Source organism: Macaca thibetana, chromosome 4, assembly GCF_024542745.1.
Source record: "Macaca thibetana thibetana isolate TM-01 chromosome 4, ASM2454274v1, whole genome shotgun sequence".
NCBI lineage: Eukaryota > Metazoa > Chordata > Mammalia > Primates > Cercopithecidae > Macaca > Macaca thibetana.
The window spans coordinates 159353237-159373216 of NC_065581.1; the positions used below are offsets into that span (position 1 = coordinate 159353237).

The following is a 19980-nucleotide window of genomic DNA, read 5'->3' on the forward strand; positions in this document are numbered from 1 at the left end:
TACCAAAACTCATTGAACTATACATTTAAAATGGGTGAATTTATGGTATGTAAATTATATCTCAGTAACGCCATTAAAAAAATTAAATAAAGACAGAAATTTTTAAAACTGCTGAAATCCAACATCAAAAAAATGATCAAAGGGTTCCTGAAATATAAGAAGTCAATTTAAATTAATTTTCTTCATGGAAATTCAAAAGGAATGTGGGCAAGAAGGAGAAAGAGATGTGAAATAGAAAAAAGGAAAAGACAGCGTTAGTCCCACCTTCTATTTCATATGGAAGTAAATACAAGCTTATTCTGTTGTTCCATTAGCTATGAACCCACCTGGTCCCAATCCCCAGGTCACCATCATATACACAAGGATGTGGCGATGTAGTCTGTCAAATGTTTACTTTACAGTATCACCCTTGCTCTGGCACTTTCTCAACTAACTCACCCAGTAATGGTACCAATGAAATCAGTGAGGTTAACTCAACATGATTTAGTTTTGGTGCACACATGCTGACTCCATGGGATCATTTATTACTTCCTACGTTAAAACACTTAGGAGGAAAAAACTCCTGCATGCTAGAAGGGAAATTCTGGTATTTACACTTCCCAACTTTGGAAAACAGGGAATTTTACTTATCTTCGGTCTTATGATACTTTTTTCCCCCATGAGACCCCAAAGCCTGAGAGTGGCAGTTCAGAGAGGAAAACTCTACGTTCATTCTCGTCCCTAAAAAGTGACTTCCCTTGGCTGCAGTAACTGAAATAACTCAAAACGACTGCACTCCCATCTTCAGGTTGTTCCGTCCTTTCCCATTTGAAAACAAATTTCCCGCAAACGGGTTGGCGGATTCTCCAAATATCTGAGAGTATCCAACAAGCATTTTTAGACTTGTTTTGTACGAAGTTATCTTCTCTGGATCCATAAACTTTTCCACCTCTTGGTGGAAATTTTCAAATGTATATTTATGTTCATGTCTTGAATCATAAGACAAGCAAAATACAGAAAGAAAAACCACAACGAAAATTGACACAAGAGAGCAATCACCTCTCACAGTCCTGGAAAACAGGAGCGTTCTCTTAATTGGGGCAACTTCAGCCTTGGACTTCACCACCTACATACGTTGGGAGATGGTTTTTATTTCTCCTCCCCACCCCACTCCCCCGCAAAAAACATAGAAACACCATCCACAGAGAGTCATTATTCAAGCTAGGTTGTAGCAAGACTTGTTTGAAAGTTTAATCACATGGCTAGATGTGAAAGACCTGGGGACTATTTTACCACAGGCATTTAATTTTTTATTTTTTTTATTTTTGAGACTGAGTCTCACTCTATCGCCCAGACTGGAGTGCAATGGCGCAATCTAGGCTCACTGCAACCTCCACCTCCCAGGTTCAAGCGATTCTCATGCCTCGGCCTCCCAAGTAGCTGGGATTACAGGCGCCCGCCACCAGGCCCAGCTAATTTTTTATATTTTTAGTAGATACAGGGTTTCACTCACCATGTAGGCAAGGCTAGTCTCAAACTCCTGACCTCAAGTGATCCTCAAGCCTTGGCCTCCCAAAGTGCTGGGACTACAGGCGTGAGCCACTGCACCCGGCCTTAAATTTTTTCAATTGGCAAAAAAAAATTGTACATATTTATAGTGTACAACATAATGTTACGATATATGTTTACATTGTGAAATGATTAAATGAAGCTGGCTAACGTATCAATCACTTCCCATACTTATTTTTCTTATGATGAGAAAGTTTAAAATCTCTTCTTTTAGCCATGTTTAAATACACATTATTCTTAGTTATAGTCGCAATGCTGTATAACAGATCTCTGCACCCCTGAAGCTTTAACAGCACCAACCATCCTTTCTATATTGAGATAGTCCCATTATGACCTTGGCTGTCCGTAGCGCGTATGCTTTGAGTTGCTGGGGATCATGGACTTTTGTAGAGCCACCCGATCTTTTGCAGGGCAGTCTGGAGTTGGTTGAGTCTAGAGTTAGTGAGTTTTCACACATGTGCCACACTACCAGCACATGTGAAAACTCACTAACTCTATCCTCAATGCAGGAAAGGTTACATCATTTGCCAGGCCTGGTCAAAAAGAGAATGTGGGGTTCCTTTTTCAAAAACTATCAAGAATTTCAACAAGAGAGAGCAGAGCCTTAACCCGGAAGTGTGGGGTCCCAGGTCACCGCACAGTTCGCATGCCCAGGAGGACTCTCTGGCTCCGTGACACCTTGACCCTACCACAGGGCAACTCCTCAAAGATGACCAACTCAGGAAGAGAGTTAAGAACTGCTGAAATTAATGAAAATCTCCTGGTCAGGGGTTCGCTTTTTACAACGTCAGCACCTAGCTCGATGGTATCTATGCACAGGCTGCACCTCCAGGGCCAAGTCGTGAGTTCACCATTGAGTCACACCCTGGTTCTTGCCTCTCTTCTCAGACCCATCCAGGAGTCGCACAGGAAGAAACTTCCATTTGCCTGGCACGATCAATGTTTGGGGCTGGGGAGTCTCTGGAAGTGAACTGCATGCCACTGTAGCAAGCCAAGAACCGCATGTGGGGACAGGGCTTTTAACAAAAACACAGTGGGATCCAGCAGCCTCTGACTGCTTCAGGTTTCAGTGAACTGCTAGGATGACAGACGGGCCATTACTCCCACCGCACACAGGAGTTTCCACTTTTTCTTAGCCCTTTCCATAGGCGATGCCTTTCATTCCTGCAGACAGCGTTTATGAAAGAACCAGTCTGGGGAATGAACACTGACCAGTCCCAAGGAGCTTGTCAAACTGCAGGAAAGCAAGATAAGAAATTCAAATTGTAGAGTCCAAGACTAACTGCTACTCTCCTGGAATGTACAGCATGGTTTGAAAATAAAAAGCCAGGCCCAGCACAGTGGCTCACACCTGTAATCCCAGCACTTTGGGAGGCTGAGGCAGGCAGATCACTTGAGGTCAGGAGTTTGAGGTCAGCCTGGCCAACATGGTGAAACCCTATCTCTACTGAAAATACGAAAATTAGCTGGGTGTGGTGGTGTGTACCCGTAGTCCCAGCTACTTGGGGAGGGCTGAGGCAGGAGGGTCACTTGAGCCAGGGAGGTCAAGGTTGAAGTGAACTGTATTTGAGCCACTGCACTCTAGCCTGGGTGACAAAGTGAGAGCTTGTCTCAAAAAAAAAAAAGAAAAAAAAAAAAGTCAGTGTTAGGACACCTGATTTCATCAGGCAAGGCCGTGAGGAGGTCAGGAAATCTCCTTAGAGAAGTGCACACTGCACACTGAACCACGTCTTTGCCTTCTAGAATCTCCTGAGCAGGGCTCACTCTGGTGCTCCAAGTTCGTGTATTCCATTCCACCTGCCTGATGCCCTTCCCTCCCCCTTTTCTCCCACTGTTGACTTGCCAAACATGTTTATCCTTCCAAACCCTGCTTAAGCCAGCTCCTTCTCCTCCCTGCCTCCCGTTGAACAGTCAAGTGCATCTTTCCCTGTTCCTCACAGGCCCTTCTCTATTGGCCATGGAGCTCACTGTCACAGAATGTAGCCACTTACTCACTGCACGAGTCCATGAGACAAATGGCAGAAAAGACCCGGCACAGTCCTGGGCCACATGGCATTGACAAGTGCTATTTCCTTTCATGTGTATATCTGCTGTCCCATGAAGCAGGCTCCCTGAGGAGCTAAGTGCCTTTCGCCATCATATCCACAGCTCCCAGCATGGACCTGGCATAAGAGGTGGTTAATACATATCCACAGAATGAATGAACTGAATGGTCAGTCGCATCCACCACACTGCTCCAGGGAAATGCCCAGGTCACAGCTAACTCATGATGGGACCTGTCAGAGGGCTGTAGCTGCTACCCTGCGACCGGGTAAGGCACCATCATTAACAAAGCCAAAGGAGGGATATTTTACCTTCCACAAATCCAGCTCATCATGTAGTGTTTGTAAGCTACATTTGACATGGGACAAGTCAGTAATTGAGCTCTACCTCTTTTCTAGGAATACATGTTTGTAAGGGGGTTTCCTCTGCCTGGTTTTGCCCTCTTTATTCCTCTTCTCTTTCTTTATGAGTGGACCTCCGGCTTCTGACTGCATTTTCCTGGCACAGAGCTGTGAATGCTGCGTGTCCAGAGAGGCTGGAGAGTGAACAGGCATCGACCTTCACCCCTGGGTAGGGGCTCCTGGGCCAGAGACCCAGTTTGCCTGCATGAGCTGTGCAGCCCTGAAGACTGCTGACCCCCAGGCTCCCCATCTGTGAAATGGAGATAAGAAGAGTTCCAAGTCAAGGGCTTGTGGTGAGGATTATCCGTAGACCTTTGCCTGGTACATCATCTTAAATGTCGCTGTGGTCATCATTATTGTCATTGTGCCATCACCATGGTGTGGGTCCTGGCTCTGGGTTTCTTTTTGTCAAAGTCGCCCTCTTCTTGCTGGTCACCCTCCTTCTATCCTGAGGTTCCAGTCCTCTCAGCCCAGAATCATTTATAGAACTTAAAAAAAAAAAAAAATGAACCTGAATTGGTTGGTCCAAGGTAGGGCCCAGGGAGGCCTTTTAAAAATGCTTCCTAGGTAATCCTCATGTGCAGGCAATGTTGAGAACATGGGTTAGATTCTGCCACCAGGACCTGAAAAGCGTGTTGGAGCTGCAGCCATGGTGGCCAGCTGCTGTGTCTGTCCCCGCCACACAGGGGCTGCTGCCCACTGCTGTGTGTCAGCTCCCCAAACCCCAAATTCTTCCACAACTGGCTCTATACTACCTCATTCTTTTTTTTTTTTTTTTTTTTTTAACCCCCTCCTCATTATTCCCTCATAGCAAATAAAACTTGGTTTGCTTGTCCCTGGGCAAAGTCCGCAGCCCAGAGTTCCTCCTTCCACATCTTACTGTAAAGACACAGGTTTACTGGGACTGTTAGGGGCTGAGTTCTCCTCTTCTGACCCACTGCAAGCTCTATCCCGCTTCTTCCTTCACTCAGAAGGTTTGGGTCCGATTATTTTTCAGTCCCACGGGGGAGTAAGACCCTCACAGTGAGGGGCACCCTTTGGGTAGCCTCTTGGGATCTGAACTGGCAAATTTCACATGCCTCTTTTGTTTCGAGTTCAAAAGGTAACTCCAGTGAAAAAAAAACCTCTAGGAGAACACGAGGATAACATCATAAACAGTGCTGATGAAAGATGCCAGCAAGCCGTGAGAGCTGAGGTGGCCAATCCTTGTCTCCAGGGAATGACAGAGGAAGAGAGGCCAGAAGGAGCAGAGCAAGCCCTGGGCTATTCCAGAGAAAGCAAGGGAAGGCCCAACAAGGTGAGTGACCAGAGGCAGAAGAGACAGACCCAAGCCACCCTCCATCCCCCAATCAGATCATCAGAAGAGACAGAGAAGGAAAAAGAGCTAAGGCAGGCATATTCTCAGGGGTGGGGGGTGTTACTCACACCTGCCTGCCCCACCCCACCCCACCCCCAAGATTCCCAGCCACCACTGGGGGATGGGAGAGGGGAGGGGAGGGGAGGGGAGGGGAGGGGAGGGGAGGGGGGGATGGGAGGGGAGGGGAGGAGATGGGGGAGGGGCAGGAACGGGGCAGAACTCTAAAACTGCCGCCCTTCCCAGATAGGCTCCCTTAGAGAGCGCTCGGCTCTGTTTCCTTCTCAAAAGTCCCCGCGGGTTTCCCTTCAGCAGGGAGCCTGTGCGGGTCTGGAGCTGTGTCCTCAAGGTATCCAGGCAGTCTACTGTGGAAGTCGTCTGCTTCATCCCAAAGTTCACATAAATGTTGTGTATTATATCATGGTATACTCATGTTTAATTTTTTAAAATTCTTTTCCCTTGCCTGTTTCGGCAACACAGATGACTGAGTGAGGCGGCTGGGTCCCTCCTATGCTCTGGACACCCCTTGTTCACCACAAAGCGGCCCCCGCAGACGGCGCCTCGGCTAAGACCTTTGCATCCACCCTGGACGCCTCGCTGGCCGGGTCAGGAAACAGGGCCGCACTCACATGGACAGAGGATGTGCCAGGCCAACTCACACCAAAGGGAGGAGGCCTGGTCTTGGTGAGTCCAAGGTCCTACGAAGGGTACGGAGGGGGCTGTGCTGGGGGCCAAGCCCAGCTGCGTCCCAGCCCCGCTCCGCCAACGATGCGCGCTGCACAGCCCCTGAGTCCGAGGTCCCACGGAAGGTACGGAGGGTACGGAGCGGGCCGTGCTGGGGACCAAGCCCAGCTGCATCCCAGCCCCGCTCTGCCAATGCTGCACCGCACAGCCCCCGAGAGCCCCCAGTCTAGTGGCTCACAGGGAGGGTCCGAAGGAGGCAGGAACCAGCTCCAGGGTCTCATGCATGGAAAGTTCCCTCATCTGGAGGCTGTAAATCCTCCCTCTACCCAGACAGACTGAACATTTTTAGGAAATGGCAGCTGGAGGCGGGCTGGCGGTCATAGGGCACAGCCAGGTCGTGACCTTGCAAGCGCCTGCTTAAGGAAGGTGCATTTTCCCTGGTGAGGAAAGCTATACGGGAGCTGCTGAAGACCAGGCTCTCTTTAAAAAGACAAACAACAGGCAGGGCATGGTAGCTCACACCAGTAATCCCAGCCTGGCCAACATGGTGAAACTGTCTCTACTGAAAATACAAAAAATTAGCTGGGTGTGGTGGCGGGCACCTGTAATCCCAGCTACTAGGGAGGCTCAGGCGGGAGAATTGCTTGAATCCGGGAGGCAGAGGTTGCAGTGAGCCAAGATCGTGCCACTGTACTCTGGCCTGGGCAACAGAGCGAGACTCTGTCTCGAAAAACAAAACCAAACAAGAAAAAGACAACAGTTCAGCCACTGGGGAAGACAGAAGGAATGGAAAGCAGGAGATCAGTCCTAATGTGGCAAAAGTCGGAATGAATATAAATAATTCAAAGAATTAGGCACATTTTAAATATTTCTCTGGTCCTCTCCCCCGACCTCCTCTCAAATTTGAACCCTATTATTCCTCTAGAGATGGAGGCCAAATGAGGATTTTAGTGACACCACAACATTTTCATTATATCATTTGGTCTTAAGTAACTTCCAGATTTCCACATGATTTGGGGGCCGCTTTATGGTGAACAAGGGGTGTCCAGAGCATAGGAGGGACCCAGCTGTCTCACTCAGATGGGAGGTCTTTTCACCCTAAAAGAAAATTCAGGAAAATTTCAGGAAAGGCAAGAATATGAAACGCATGTCCATGTGATTCTATTACAATATTTAGAGAGTAAAATCACGCTGTGCTCAGGTATTGCTAGCTCTGGGGCTTTGGGAGAGTTACTTAACCTCTCTGTGCCTCAGTTTCAAATTAGATTAGAGAAAATAATTGGCAACCCCCAGGGCTGGGGGCAAGCTGAAATGAGATCCTATGCAAAGCAGACAGCTTCCAGTAAGTGCTGCGTAACACATGTTGATTACAAAGTACATAAATGACTCCATTATAAGGTGTAATTGATAAGTGACCATTTGGGAAGAATATCATTGGAAAGTGACCTTTTTTCCCCCGTATTTACTATCTCAGGGCGGCGTCAAAGACACCGTCCATACAACAAGTTACCAAACCCTGCGGGCTTTCAGACCTGTACCTTGTCTGCGCCTCCCCTCCCAGAGCTGCAGGACCCTCAGCCTCTCTCTGCTCCCTGCTGCGCCAGCCCACCTCGTTCCTCTGTTGTCCAGCCTCCCACCCTGTCCCGCCTCGAGCACCGGCCCACTCTGGTCTCTGGCACTCCCTGAGAAGCGTGCACACTGGGACCAATACTCCCCGCTTCCAGACCTAACGTGAGGGCTGTTCTTCTCTAGGAAGTATTTCAGGAAGCCCAGACTGGGCAGGGGTGGCGAGGCGTTCCCCTGGTGTGCCCCCGTATCCCCGCCCTGCGAGTCTTATCCATTGTGTGGGAACCCCTCACTGAGGTTTCTGTCTCGCCCTCTGGGCAGCAGGCTCCTCAAAGGCACTGGCAGGGTCGGCTTCCTGTGTGTATTCCCATGGGCTGAATATAGGGGTTCCCTAAGAAACACTGAAAGGAGATTCTGGAGTTGGGTGGGGAGCTGGAATAACTGGCCCCACTTCTGTCGACCTTTGAGAGCCTGAAAGCGAGAAGGCAGAAGGGAGATGGGAAGACAAAAGGGAGGGACACAGCAGTTATGGAACCCTTAGGGTCCCCCAGGACTAGTTATGGGACCCCCTAGAGTCCCCCAGGGCTGGGGAGCTGAAGCCTAACTTCAGGCAGGGCAGGGTGCTGGTCCTGGGAAGGAAGTAAAGGTGGCCCCTCCTGTAAGTGAGAAGCACCAGGGATGGAAAGGGAAAGGCTTGAAATACCAGCAACTGTGGGGATGGATGCTAGGAGGCAAGTTAATACTAGTGAGAACTGGGTGGTGGATTAGTACTCACTGCTGGACTGGGTGCTGGATCAGTACCCACTGCTGGACTGGGTGCTGGATCACTACCCACTGCTGGACTGGGTGCTGGATCACTACCCACTGCTGGACTGCAGTGGCGCAGCACTCACTGTGATGGTCAAGGAAACAGCAATGAAATCCCCAGGTGGGAGCAGGTTTGTGAGTACCTCTCTGGATTCTTCTTGAGATATGGTAATCTGTTAACTCCAGGAAGGTTTGGGAAAGGAGGCTCCCTAAACTGGTGGGTGGAGAGGGGAACGAGGAGGGCCTGTCTGCACAGATCTGGGTGTGGAAGGGGTCCTGTCAGATCATCCAGCCTCGCCCAGTTCCTCGCTGCACCGGGCTGCCGTGGTGCCAGCATGACCCCCACACAGACTTATCAGGGCGGAAAGCACTAAATATTTGAATACATTACGGCCATGTGTCTACTTTTAAGTTGGTTTACGATTATTTTTCAATTCCCATGTAAAGTATTTCTTCATTTAAATTAATGAATTGCCACTTTTGTTGGGACCCTATTAGTCCTCAGAAATGGGTTTGCTTTGATTGGACCAACCGGAATTCTGAGTGTACCTGACAGGGCTGGGAATTCCCCCTCAAGCAGTGGGTCTCAGTTGTGGGCAAGTTTGTTCCTCTAGGGGATTTTTGGCTCTCACAAGTAGGAGTGGGATGACTCCCCCTGGCATGTAACAGTTAGAGGCCAGGAATGCGGCTAAGCATCCCATTCTGCACAGGTCGGCCTCTTCTACAACAAAGGATTACTGGGCCCAAAATCTCAACATGGAGATTGAGAAACACCTCGCCCTCAAGGAATGTCACCCTTGAGGCCCTGGCCAGGAGGCCAGCGATGAGGCAACCCTGATCACCTGACTTCTTGTGCCCATCTATTCTCTAGGCCACAACACACATTCAGTGCTGGGTACTCTGCTCTGTGCTACAAACGGTGCGATTACACCTCCATGCCATCAATGAGCATCAGTGCAGTTATGAAGAGAGAACTGTAATCATTGTCATGGAATGTAATCATCTAGAAAAAGTGACTGTTTTATGAAGGATGAATGGGGTGATGGGAGAACGTCAGGAAAGCAGAGGCTGGAGGCAGATGCTAGAAATGGACTCACAGGCATAGAAATGGTTCCTATGCAGGCTACCCACACAAGAGGCCGAAGAATCTGCTCACCATCCGCCTTGCAACCTGCCCTTCCCCCAACAGAAAAGAGACAAGAAAAGAAATGAGCCCGATGACTTACTCCTGGGAGGCAGGACACAGTCTGAGATGATTGCATTGATTGTCTGCTGATGGCTGCAGTATCCTGGGAAGAAGATGTGCTTGCATGGACAGATAAGTTCTTTAAAATTTCATCCATCTCGGTTAACCTCTACCACAGAAGACTGACAGCTCACGAGGAGCCCATGGAGATGGGCAAGAGACCAGATTTCACTCTAGGATCAATTCACGTCTCCCATTCTCATTTCAGAGTTCATCTAAGATAAGCACTCGCAGGACCTTTGCAGATAATAATCTTCCTTCAAACTCAGTGGTGGATTTGTGGAAAGTCCACTGAAGAACAGAAAGCCTCTGACTCCATCCACCCACCACCTTGGGAACTCTGAGAGCAGCCACCACAGGTATCCTCGGGAGTAGCTGCTCAGTCAAGTTCAATCCTTGGTTAAACACTGGTTTTAAGAAGAGTTCATCTTTAATTAAATGTATATACTGCATTGTCACTCAGATGGTTTTAATCACAAGGCCCTCTCCCTTCTCCCACCATCTCTGACTAAACCACGATAAAACCAACACTCCCTGAAAACTATAGTCGTATAAAGTACTGCTGTTAGTTTTTCTCCAAGTTCTAAAATACTACCTTTTCTTGCAGTAATTTTGCTGCTCTTAACAACTAGGATGAAAGGCATGCAAAGGTCTACACAGTAGAGATTTGTTCATTATTTGAAAAATATTAGCTGGGGGCCGGGCACAGTGGCTCACACCTGTAATCCTAGCACTTTGGGAGGTCGAGCTGGGCAGATTGCTTGAGGTCAGGAGTTCGAGACCAGACTGGCCAACATGGAGAAACCCCGTCTCTACTAAAAATACAAAAAAAAAAAAAAAAATAGCCAGGTGTGGTGGCACACCCCTATAGTCCTAGCTACTCAGGAAGCTGAGGCAGGCTTGAATCCAGGAGGCAGAGGTTGCAGTGACCTGAGACTGCGCCATTGCACTCCCGCCTGGGCAACAAGAACAAAACTCTGTCTCAAAAAAAAAAAAAAAAGAAAGAAAAGAAAAGAAAAATATTAGCTGGACATGGTAGTACACACCGTAGTCCCAGCTACATGGGAAACTGAAGCAGGAGGATTGCTTGAGCCCCGGAATTCAAGGCCAGCTTGAGCAACAAAATGAGACTGGCCTCTTAAAAGAAAGACCAGTCTCACTTTTAACATTTTAAACAAAACTAAAAAATAAACTTACTACACATCTGTTACGTGCCAGGGTCTGCACTGGGCATGGGAGATAGACTGTGCAATATGCCGTGGCAAGGTATGAATGTGCAGGGGAAAGCAGAGCCCACATGATCTGAGTTCACATCTCAGCTCTGCTCCTTCTTATGATCTAGCTGAGTTGCTTAATCTCCCTCATCTTTACTTTCTCTCTCTGTAAAATGGAGCATGATGAATGTTTTCACATGCTAGTTTTGTTATGAGGCTAAAATGAGTTAATAAATGTGAAGTCCATGTACTGGCACATAGGAGGCCCTCAGTCAAGGCAGGCTGTTATCATTCTCGCACATCTTGTAGGTCAGCCAGTCACCTCAGTGTCTCTAATGACCTCTGCAGGTTACCTGGCATATCCTAGACTGAGGTATCATCTCCCACAGGAATGTTTTATTCTTCTATAAAAAAACACAATGGGGGTCAGGCACGGTGGCTCACGCCTGTAATCCCAGCACTTTGGGAGGCCGAGGTGGGCGGGTCACGAGGTCAGGAGATTGAGACCATCCTGGCTAACACAGTGAAACCCCATCTCTACTAAAAATACAAAAAATTAGCCGGGTGTGGTGGCGGCGCCTGCAGTCCCAGCTACTCGGGAGACTGAGGCAGGAGAATGGAGTGAACCCGGGAGGCGGAGCTTGCAGTGAGCTGAGATCTGGCCACTGCACTCCAGCCTGGGCAACAGAGCAAGACTCCGTCTCAAAAAACAAACAAACAAACAAACAAACAAAAACACAATGGGATACATGTGCAGAATGTGCAGGTTTGTTACATAGGTATGCGTGTGCCGTGGTGGTTTGCTGCACCTACTGACCCATCCTCTAAGTTCCCTCCCCTCGCCCTACCCTCCAACAGACCCTGGTGTGTGTTGGTCCCCTCCTTACAGGAATTTTAGTGTCTGGCTTCAAAGTACCATAAAGTTCAAAATGCACCTCTCATCTTGGAGGATCCTACACAGAAATGACCATGAAGCAGTTCTGATGTTTAACCTGAGCAGAGATGCCTGTGCCAACCAGAGTTATTGGGAACAGCATCATGCTGATATCATCTGAGTTTAAAATAACCAGGAAAAAGAAGAACTCACTAAATGTTTTCTCCCAAGGTCAGCCAAGCAGAGGGGTGTGGTTTTCCAGAGGAACTTTGTCATGTTGCCCATAGAATTTCCAGGCTGACGGTGGAACTTAAGTGGGGGGAAACAATTCTAGTAAGAAGAGTTTCATAAGAAAGTGCTGCAACGAGGTCTCAACGCTCTTTGTGTTGGGTCTCTAGAGCCTCTGCTAGTTTCTGGATGCACTGCTGTTACGATGTAAGACTGAAAGGTGTAGGGGGTTGAAACCCACTTGTTTTTATCAGAGCAAGACACAGACTTGCAGTGTGTTATGAGAAATCAGCTCCAAAGGACATGAGGATATTCAGTAAACTAATGGGTATGTAATTTGACACAGGTAGTTTTTCTTTTTTAAAATGCTATACTTTGAGTCGATGTGGGGGCAGCTATTGTCACCTGGAAATCTATGAGTAATTCACTACGAAAGGGAATCTTGAGAGATTCTCTCTCTCAGCTTCTTTCAGAAAGAGAATACACAAGCCTTCTCTTCCTCTGTGTCTCCTGTATTAGAAATTCCACTCTTCCCATTTAGTTAACTAACAAATGTTTACCATCCTTACGCTCAACCAGCGTGGAAGATACAAAAAATATACAAAATGGACAAGTCAACAGCTAACCACTTGATCCCTCCCTGCCCAGCACAGTTTATGCTGTGTGTGAACGATTTATAAAACTGTTCAATGAAAGAAGCATCCTGTTTCATTAGCCAATAAATGCTTCTATTAGAATACCCCAGGGCAGGCGCGGTGGCTCACGCCTGTAGTCCCAGCTGCTGGAGGAGGGGGGCTGAGGCAGGAGGACTGCTTGAGCTTAGGAGTTAGAGGTTGCAGTGAGCCAGGATGGCGCCACTGCACTCCAGCCTGGGTGACAGAGCGAGACCCTGCCCACCCCCCAAAAATGTCATACCCCCATGGTTTAGGGGGCTGTTTCCACATTGTTTTCCTGATAGATCCTAAGCTTCTTTAAGGAAGAACCAGTTTCCCATTTATTGCTATGTCTATAATATATAGTGCCTGAGACATGATAGTCAACACTATTTGTTGAATAAATGAAGGGATGGATGGGTGGATGGAGGACAGATGGATGTATCATGTATGTGTGAATGGATGAAGGAACAGTGACTGAAAGGTAGGACGTACGATCAAGGGAAGAAGTAGAGCAAATTAGATTGGAGAAGCAAGTTAAGACAAATAATGAAACCGACGGGAAATCTTTGTGAAGCGAGAGAGCCAAGGAAAAGAAGACAGGTTAGATGGATTGTTCCATGATAATGTTAACAAAAAATTATACTCCTTTTAAGGTATTTCCTCTTATTCAGTCATTAGAAGAAAATGGATATCAGCCAGTCGTGGGGTTTCCCTTGGAAACCCTTTAGACATTTGAAAATTATAACTATTTAAACTGCATCTTGTTTTGCTCACAGTTGCATCTGTGGGACCTGACACATATTAAACACATAATAAACATCTGTTGAAAGAAAGAGTTCATGCTTTAAGCTTCCTCTTTTCTACAGCCAGGCAGCAATTGCAGACCGAAGCCCATGCATGAAGCCAGATTTCAGAGTTCCAGCGCTTCCTTTCCAAACTGATTCACACACAAAGAATAATGAATTTGAGTTGCCCAAGCTCTAGGAAATGTTACATGATTATTATGATTGTATTTCAAAATATGAGTGATGAAAGGCGTTTCTCCAAAGATTTAGACGTCAAACACCTTTCAGAAATGTGAATGTGGGCCAGGCGTGGTAGCTCACGCCTGTAATCCCAGCACTCTGGGAGGCCAAGGTGGGTGGATCAACTGAGGTCAGGAGTTTAGACCAGCCTGGCCAATATAGTGAAATTCTATCTCTACTAAAAATACAATAAAAATAAAAAATAAATCAGCTGGGCGTGGTACCACATGCCTGTGATCCCAGCTACTCGGGAGGCTGAGGCAGGAGAATCGCTTGAACCCAGGAGGGGGAGGTTGTGGTGAGCCAAGATCACGCCATTGCACTCCAGCCTGGGCGACAGAGCAAGACTTCATCTTAAAAAACAAAGAAATGTGAATGCAGCTTTGTCCCATAACCATTGGAACTCCTTTCCAGAATAAGGGAGACTGCACAACATGTGTGAGATTTACCAAACCCTCATTTGAGTATCCAATAATTTAAAACAACGGCAACGGCAGTTATTATGAAGATGACATTCTGGGTAAGTTCCTGGTTCCCTCTTCCCCAGTTTCGTATCTGTTTACAGTCTAGTGTAAGTCTGGCCATTTGTTGTTAAGATGAAGCTAAAAAAATACTGGATTAGGAAGAATTTTGCCTTCTGTTCAGTCTTTCTTCTAATAGTCTTTCTTTTTCTGATTAAGAAAAACTCGTCCCCAAATCTACATCTACTTACGCTTTCAACCAGCACAGAGTATACCTGCTCTACTTCTACACTAAAGACTGACCTCTCCCTTCTTGGAGTTAAGAACCCTGAACCATGATCCATTTCTTACCACCCATCTTTGCTATCTAGGACATCCTCTCCTTCTTCCCTTGAACCATCTGCCTCCTCTCCTATAAAGCTTCGGCAGCAGGATCAGGACTCTCCCACTAGTGTTCTTCTCATACTAACTGCATCTCCTTGACTGGCTGTTGCTTTCCCCTTCCTTCCAGCCGTGTGCTCATCTCTTCGCCACCGCTGTTTGGTGGATTTTAAACTTGAGAGCACAGACAACAACTGCTGCCTTCTTCACCAATTCCACAGCAGAGCCTCGCAGACAGTGAAATCCCAATACAGTGACGACTCACTCACCCTCTGGGTGTCACCTCTGTCGGCCTCTTCCATGGGACCCCTACATTTACTTTCTACTCATAGCTCCACTTAGCTTCCCCAGGCCAAAGCTGCTAACTGTTTGAACCTCTACTCAGCGTCTGAATATCAGAAAGTGTTTTGTTTGTGCATTGGGTTTGGGTTTTTTGTTGTTTCTGTTTTGGCTATGCTTCCGAGGAAGTCTTGCTCTTTTTCCTTCGAATTCTATTCCATTAGGCTTTTTTGCTGTGAAATTGCTGAGTCTGGAAACTCAAGAGAACCGACATGGCAGACTTTGACTTACATGCTGTCAATCTGCTTTGGAAGGTCATGTGGCAAATCTGCCCTTGAGGACCATTTTCAGGCAGGAAAAACAGTAATTTAAGCCTGGCTGCTTTTCAGAATTCTTTGCAAACATCAAACACTCACAATCCAACCGTTTCTCTGTGTACTAACATGTGCTTTTCAAAATGAGTGTCATATTCTTTTTAGTAATACTTTTCTATGTTTTATGCCCTTTAAATAGTTCTCGTCTTTAACTCTATGTAGCTCTAGTTTGTTTTCTGCCATATGCTATTTTGCCCCATTTTCAGGTAACTTTTCTACCTGAATTACTTAGGACCTCTGGATTTACAGCAGATTTTATAAGACATAGATGATAGCATATTTAGATAAGGATCACAGCAAACAGAACCTCATTGAAACCACCCGTTCTTCCTGCTTCCACATGGCAGGGTTGCTCGAGGTTTATAAGTAATGATTTTGGCTTTAGCAGCCGGAAGGTATGATGAGGGCTAAGTGACCTTCACACATGTTTATCCTAAATTATAGATAATTTTAAGAGTCAAGAATGGGATTACTACTTATCTGTTTTATAAAGGCTAATTATTTGGGATGCCCGTCAGAAGAATGGTATCCCTTATCAAACACTTCCTTAGACGTACTGAATAAAAGCATCAGTTTAGCCGGTACCTGTTAAGAGGCCTATTGGGACTACGTCTTTCTAAGAGATGTGTTATTTGATTCTAATTATAATTAACTTTGCTTATTACTAAGTAGATAATAATTTTCTCATTTCATATTTTTTCTCAATATCAATTTTTCTCCCCAGAGAGAACATTCAGAAGATGTAGTCCTTTTAACGTAGAACTCTGCCTGTTCTCCTTGCCTGCCTCCCATGTCCCTAAACACACACACACACACACACACACAAACACACACAAACACACATCTCCCTTCTCTCAAGATACTTTTTTTCCAACTGAGAGTGGTTGACTAATCACAGATGAGTTAATCCTTCCACAGTTTTGAAAAAGTCTAGCAACCCTCACCTTGAAGAGCGTGAATAGCGTGGCTAATCCATCTGAGAACAATGCACGATAATGAAAAACGGAGAATCCTGTCGGGCAGTTAATTTGTTACTCATACTTGTTGAACTTAAGATTTGGAGCTAAAGAAGTGCAGACGAGAGCAAAGACCCATCTTTTAAATATTTAGGCTTTTAGGCAAACCTGGGCAGGCAATATCACATTTATCAGTGCGAATTCTCCAACGCTCTCTAAAACTTTATTTCAATGATCTCACCTCCTGTAAGGAATTAATTCCCCCTTAGCTTTACCACAGGATCAATATCATATCTTGAGAAGTGTTTAGGTTTTCTAAAAAAAGACCAGACACTGAAGACTTACATAAACATCAAAGCATTCCTTTTTTAATTCCTCGATATGATGGAGAAATTCATAGGCCGAAAATTAGGTAAATAGAGAGGTAATTACCAATGCCTGTTTCCTTGACAACTCCCCTCCCCCACCCCTCCTGTGATAGGGAAAAACCAAAATGAAAGTGAGGAGGGGTAGCCACAAGCCAGGCTGGATTTTAGCAAAGCAAAGCAAGAAGCAGAGCAGAAAGCTGCAAATGAGACACGAAATACAAATAAATCAATGTATATCAGGGCTGCATATTGTGTAGTATTTTTGTGGTTGCCATAGAAACGTCAGCGACGGAAGAACATGTTGCATGACACAGAAGAGAGCAATATGTAATAGGAACATTCCCCCCACCACCACCCCGCGCCCGGCTTCGTCTATGGCAGAGAAAATGCTTTAGCCCCGGGAGGGGGCTGGGTGGGTGGGTAAATGAAGCCAGGAACAGCAGCTTGAAATCACAGCCCAGAAAGGGACGCTCACCCGGCCCAGCACAAAGCGAGGATCCTTTTGTACCAGCAGAGCCTCTCTTTGCCTCCCTCCAGGCGCCCCCTGCACCTTTCCCCCGCTCGCCTTGCACTCCCCCTCCCCCGAAGCCTACCCCTTCCAGAGGTCCTAAGGAAATCCAGCCCAGGAGAGAAAACATGATAGGAAGAGGAATGCAAACATCAGCCACACCCAGCGGGAAAGGTGCCTGCGAACCGCACCAGGAGCACCTACCTCCTTCCTGGCAGCCTTTGGCACATGGACTTAGAAACCAGAAGCTGAGACGGAGCCGGCTGGGTTCAGAAATTGCCACTAGTTTATAAGAGCTGTAAGTCAGCCAACACTGGAAAGAAAAAGCGAGACTCCACCCATGGGGTGGACCCTTCAGGAAGAAAAAAAAAAAAAAAAGTGGTCCTCAGCTGACGTCTCTCCCCACCCATGTCACTTCCTTTTAAAGCTACAAGTTAGCAGTTGCCGAGAGGGAAGAGCGAGCTGGTGTAATATGAGTCACTCCCTTCCCCTTCCAATTAGTGTAAGGCAGTGCTTCAGTTGGCCTCACGTTTGAAATCGCTTTTGAAATCTGGCTCGGGAAGCTGCCAGGATTAAAAAAAAAAAAAATCAAAGCCCCCTAGAAGTGGCCTTGCTTTCTCTCCCCTTTCTCCCAAATCCTGTTGCATCCCTGCGCCCTAACGGCTCCTCCGACCTCAACCCAGACTCTAGCTCCATCTGTGTTGCAACCTGGAAATTGTCCTCAGTTGGCTCATTTTTAATTCAGCAAGCATTGGATCAATATGCCCACCCTCAAAACTCTCCCCTCACCTCTCCTCGCTCCGCCGTGCTGGAAGGAGATTGCGTTGCACTCAGAAGAGTCTAAAACCATCTTGAACAAAATAAGCCTCAGCACTCAAGAGATTGAGATGTTAAGAACTGGGATGAAAGAAGCTTGGAGGTCGATTGATGGATTTTCTGCTTTCAAACCCTGGCACCATGGTTGATTACCACTGCACAGGCGTGCACAGCCATGCACACACACACCGTCGCATGCTCACGTGCACGTGGCATTTACGCAGGTGTATTACAGAGGGTCTGGGCAGCTCTTTATGGTAAAATAGTGTCGTCACAGTTTTAAAAAGGGTGGGCTGTTTGAGAGTCCAGAAATGCTAGGTTCTAGAAAATTATTTCAATTTCAAAACACTGAAGGTGTATTCCTTTCAAATGTCCAGTATTACAGCCATTGTCAAAATAATATTTAACTATTTACTTGGCTCCTGGGTTAACCCTGTTCTTTAGATGTTTACAATCTATAAAGGAAAAATACATGTGCTCACAAATAGCTCGAGCACATTGCAGAATTACTAAGAGCTATGCAAGTGTCAAAACCAGTGTGTCATGAAGACAGAATAGAAAGTGCTTTTTTGATTGCAATGGGGGAAAACATTGATCATTCAGGAAACAGGGTTTGGAGTGGGTCCTAGGGGAGGTGGCATTTTTCTTGTCTGTGATGAGAGAAGGAGAGTGAAGCAGAACCGGGTGGAAGAGAAAGGACATGTGAGGCAAAAAAAAAAAAAAAGGATCAGAACAGAAACCCATTTGTGGCAATAACTTGTTTTAATATCCATGTGAAAATAAATTTGACCACAGAGTAATGCTTATAAAAGATGTTTATAAAAAGTTCCTTGTAGTCATCATCTCTCATAACTTTCCAAACTACGTTTTACCACCCATGTGCTTCTAGGTTTAGTGGAAACTTGAGTTTTTCAAAGGATTTTTTCAAGTACAGTTACACTGTTTTTGACGGTTGACTTCTGAATGGTAATTTATTTCAAAACCTACAAATTGCATAAATTCCTGCTAATATTATAAGCACAGTCAGTGATTTCAGTGGAAACGATAGGAAATTTAAAATCTGGACAATTGTAACTTTTATCCTGATCTGAGTACTTTAATATCCTCATTCCATTATTACAATTATTATTATGCTTATTATCACTAACACTTTGCCTATCTAGACAGTGTTACTCAGCCTCAATTATCTCAGATACAGCTGAGAAACATGGGAGAAAAAATTTACTATTTCTAAAAATTTAGCATAGAAATACAAATTTCATGGATTAAATCCTATGCTTTGTTTTTTTGTTTGTTTGTTTTTTGTTTCTTTGGAGACAGAGTCTTGCTCTGTTGCCCAGGCTAGAGTGCAATGATGTGATCTCAGCTCACTGCAACCTCCACCTCCTGTGTTCAAGCAATTCTCGTGACACAACCTCCCAAGTAGCTGGGATTACAGGCATGCACCAGCACACCCAGCTAATTTTTTGTATTTTTAGTTGAGACGAGGTTTCACCATGTTGGCCAGGCTGGTCTCTAACTCCTGACCTCAGGAGATCCGCCTCTGCCTCCCAAAGTGCTGTGATTACAGGCGGGAGCCACCACGCCCAGCCCTATGCACACTATTGAGTGCCATTTAGAGTCTATCCTTATATACCCTTATTTAGCTATTTCTATCTATACAAGGAATCGTGAATATTTCCAGGTCACAACCTAACAACTCAGTTCAATGAATGTTTATTGAGCACCTATGCTAGTTGCTGAAGATACAAAAACACAGATAAGACATGGACATTGCCCCAAAGTGCTCAAAGTCTTAGAAGGGAAAGCGAAATGTAAACAATTAAGACCCAGTGGAGGCAACGATTGACATTTGTACAAGGTTCAGAGGTGATTCGAGGATGGGAAAAGGAGAGGGAGGATACATCTACATAGTTTCTTAGGTAACAGTGGACTCTAAAAGGGGTGGGGGTGGACAGTATACTCATCAGTGAGATGGTAAGAAATAAATACTGGCAGTTGGAGAGAGAAGAAATAAATTGAGAAGGAGTTACAAATCATAAACTGGTAACTTAAAAAAGATACATAAATGGTCAATAAACAAAGAGGCAACCTTACATTAAAAATAGAAGTCACAAAGTAAGGATGTTATTTCTTTGCCTAGTCACTTGTACAACACTCAAAAAGCTAGAACGTGCAGTGGAGAGAATGC

At 46.0% G+C, this 19980-nt stretch overlaps 1 protein-coding gene across 1 annotated transcript in view; it reads right to left on the minus strand.

The window, feature by feature from the left end:
* Positions 1 to 17442, minus strand: part of AGPAT4 (1-acylglycerol-3-phosphate O-acyltransferase 4) — a 139107-nt gene extending 121665 nt beyond the window's left edge. Inside the window, exon 1 of the mRNA XM_050786835.1 lies at positions 17178 to 17442. The gene's annotated coding sequence lies outside the window, so the exon portion shown is untranslated. The remainder of the gene's footprint in view (positions 1 to 17177) is intronic.
* Between the last annotated feature and the right edge of the window lie 2538 nt (positions 17443 to 19980).